This window comes from Silurus meridionalis, chromosome 8, assembly GCF_014805685.1.
Source record: "Silurus meridionalis isolate SWU-2019-XX chromosome 8, ASM1480568v1, whole genome shotgun sequence".
NCBI lineage: Eukaryota > Metazoa > Chordata > Actinopteri > Siluriformes > Siluridae > Silurus > Silurus meridionalis.
Genome location: NC_060891.1, coordinates 16,283,162 through 16,287,011, shown reverse-complemented (window position 1 = coordinate 16,287,011; position 3,850 = coordinate 16,283,162). Strand labels below are relative to the sequence as shown.

Below are 3,850 nucleotides of genomic sequence, written 5' to 3'. Positions count from 1 at the left end.
TCTCCATCCAGAGTACTGCAAAACAAGATCCAAAACCTTAGCAGGGGCCCTGACGCCTTGAAAGGGCTGTGTGTGTAAGAGAGTGTGTGTGTGTGTGTGTGTGTGTGTGTGTGTGTGTGTGTGTGTGTGTGTGTGTGTGTGAGAGAGAGAGAGAGAGTGTGTGTATTGTGGGTGGTTTGGGGGAAGTTGGAAGGTGGGGGCTGGAATTCGGGTTGGAATAACAGGCTTGTATTTCGTCGTGTAATTCCCACGTGTGGGCAGTAAGGAGATTAAAAAAAATTAATAATAAAATAAAAACCTTTTTTACTGTAACTAAACACATCTTTCAAGAATCTGTACTTTATCATAGTATTTTCATTGTTATTTTCAATATTTCACTTTTTGAACTTGTTTTTTATTAACGAAAAAACATGCTGCTCCTCACTACTTTGATGTGAAATACCTAAACTGTGGTAAATGGTTCTTGCAAAAGTTTCCATGGAGTAAGCATACTGCTCTGTCTGTAAGGTATGATGCACAGGATAATGTACAGGGTAGTTCAAGATATTGGCCTTCTGATCAGAAGGATGTGAGTGCATATCCCATTACCACTAAATTGTGCAGATGGGATATGCACTACACTGCCACTGCTGGGCTCTTAAGTAAAGCCCTTAACCATCAACTGCTAACTTGTATAAATGAGATAATTGTAAGTCACTGTGGATACTGAGGCATCTGTCTAATGCCATAAATAAGAATTTCAAATGCTTAATTAATGAATTAATATGTACAGGATATGTAAAGTTTCCCTGATGATCTGCCTAAAGATTACATTAGTGTATTAGCTTCATATATGCTTTGCATAAAGTAAATCAGATACCTACATTTGCACTACACTAGCAACTAAAAATTAAACATGATATCAAAATTGTGTTCTTGTGTGGTTTATACTGATTGGTGTGGTTTCAGGTAAACCAAGCCAGAAATACATGAAATACCTGATTCTGGCATCAAGTCAAGGTAATAATGCTGGATTTGGATTAAAATTGTTGAAGGAGGTTTAGTTTTTGAATTGTATCTCCAGCATGTCTATTTTTCTCGATTGTATTTTTTCTTTAAATCCACATCCACAAGTTTACAAGCTAATATATATATATATATATATATATATATATATATATATATATATATATATATATATATATATAAAACTATATTGAGATTTCTTTCTGGTTCTTCTTTTTCATTTCTTGATACATTCATTCACATTTCATCAGTACCTGCTTTAATTTGGTCATGATGGATCCAGAACCTTCTCTGAAACACAGGGAGAAAGGCAGGAGAATCCAATCCTCACAAATATTTTTTTTTTTTTTATACAATGGGAGGAAAGTGGAGACTTACAGAAAACCCACATGGGCATCTAGAGATCATGTGGAACTCTCAGGTGTATTTGCATGGTTGGGGTTTGTGTTGGTGCAAGGGAACAAATGTTACCAATGGTGGACAGCAACATAGTAAATTGTTACTGTACTTAAGTAGCTTTTTTCGCGTATCTGTACTTTACTCAAGTATTTCCGATTGTTGACTTTTACTTTATCTTCACTACATTTCAATTCATTTTAAAGTCAAATATCTGAATTTTTTTACTCAAATACAATTCGCAAAATCAGCCGTTTCTTTTTATTTATGAGCGGATAAAAACTTAAACTGGTCAAGCTAACAGAGCAAACAAACAATCAGCGCTCTGTTTTGAACTTGTGTTGATTGCCGCTTGGCAGTGGCGGATTCGGGCGACGTGGGCACAATCAGTGGTGGACGCAGGAGACATGGAATTGTCTTTTTATTATTATTATTTTTTTTTTTTTTACCGTTTATTTGCACGGTCGCGTTGATTATTATATCATTGAACCTGGTCGGGACTCGGAGTGTGCACCCACCGCCCGGAGAAGTTCCCTCACTCATACACTCAGAAAGGAGAGGCGGGGATTGGGTGACGTCACGTCACGTCAATAAGGAGACCTGAATCCAAATTAAATTGAATTAAATTTAATTTTTTATGACGAAAAAAGGTTTCAACCTTTAGAGCCCAATTGAGAAAAAAGAGTAAAGGAGTAGGGGAAACCTGCAAAAGATTAAGGTGTGTATGTATCACTCATCTCATGTTACGATGATAGTATAGGCGAATACATTTACTGAAATTGGCTAATAACTATATCACGTAGGTTATGCTGTGTTGCCTGCTATGCTTTTACGCACAGAGCAGCAATATTTCTTTTGCTTGCATAATATTATAATTTATAGATGTAGTTGTTCATAATGTGGATTGCACCCAAACAATTACAGCCCAACTAGTGAATTGTGGTTAAACTAGCACTTTTTTTATTTGATTACCTTTAATTGAGGTGAGGTCATAAACGTTTTCAGTGATAGTACTGAATAGGTCCTGAACTGAGTCCACTAAGGTTTATCGCCAGTGCAGCTTAAAAGGCTAAATAAAAAATATATATTATAAAGATATAGATGTTGTAGGTAACTTATGGCTACAATTATCCAAGGAGTTGTTTGTTTTTTGGTTCTGATAGTCTAAAAAATTATGCACAATAACATTTGTGAATGTAATTGTGCAGTACATTAATTTAGGGTAATATTTCTACATGAAAGTAAACTCTTTTGTGGACTGCTCTGAGAATATTTTACTCATCCAGTGACTGTAGCCGAAGCAGAGAGGAGCTTTTCAAAGCTGAAACTCATTAATGGGGAGATGTTGGGTCATGGTGAAGTTCACCCATTCAATCTAGAACTGCTATAAGCATTCAGTGGTATCTACTTAGCACAAACATACAGTTCAGCAGCAAGCAGAACATTTTTAGAGGAATAAATGATGGAAGAAATTTGCGATTGCGTTTTTTAATAGAAGGTTTTGGGCTCATAATTTATTAAATATCAATGTTTAATTAATTAATATCTATCTATTAAAAGATTGGTGTGCTAAGATTAAGATTAGAGTCTTTTTTTTACATAAACTGAGTTGATTAAGCAAGAGTTTTGTGATGAAAATGATTAACAGGACACTATAGCCATAATAAATCATAGACCTTGGATACTTAAGTACTTTTGAAGGCAAATACTTTTGTATTTTAACTCAAGTGAAAGTGCAAAGGGAGCTTTTACTTTTACTGGAGTAATATGTTATGTACTGTATCTTTACATTTACTCAAGTACATGCTTTATGAAACCCTGTGTCCTCTTTCAGTTTATATATGAACATAAAGAAACGTTTCCAGTTTAGGAAAAACACAAATATGGCCTTCAGATTGAGTTTCGAGTGATTGCTTTTTGCAGTCTGCCCTCTGGTGGACAAAATGTGTAAACGTCTTCTTTCCCCCCTACTTCCTTCATTGTTTCTCATGGACTGGAAAATGGAGCGTGTCTGACCCGACTGCAGCTGTAGAAAATGCAGCTTCACTGACTTTTCTTTGTAAAGTAGTTCGTTTAAAGAAAGACAACCATTTTCTTGGTGGTTTCTTTGGTAAGTCAATGCTCGTGTATAATAAACGTCACAGCCAGTGTCCATTTTTGCATTTTATTTGAATGACCTGGAATAACTCAAGTTTTAAAGTCATTTGGGACAGTGCGCTAGCCTGGTTAGCTTTAACTCATTAACATACAAGAACCTACAAAATTGGTTAAAGAAGAAAAGAAAGCAGCATTAAGTAGCCAGCAAGCTAGTGAGTTCAGTTGCTACAATTTTACATTTTGTTTGCATACAAGAAAATAGTTCTCTTGCTGTTCTCGCTACAGTTAGACTTCTGAGGAGAAGTTTTGGATTGTCAAGCTGCGTGTGTGTGTGTGTGTGTGTGTGTGTGTG

The 3,850-nt window shown here is 35.7% G+C and overlaps 1 protein-coding gene across 3 annotated transcripts in view; it reads left to right on the top strand.

Moving 5' to 3' along the window:
• Positions 1-1,976: 1,976 nt before the first annotated feature.
• The window catches only part of mipol1 (mirror-image polydactyly 1), a 45,719-nt gene continuing 43,845 nt past the window's right edge, over positions 1,977-3,850 (top strand). For 2 of the 3 annotated variants that reach the window (XM_046855784.1, XM_046855782.1), the window contains exon 1: positions 3,364-3,511. The gene's annotated coding sequence lies outside the window, so the exon portion shown is untranslated. Of the gene's footprint in view, positions 2,120-3,363; positions 3,512-3,850 lie in introns of those variants that run through there. The other variant, XM_046855783.1, reaches the window with a different exon arrangement.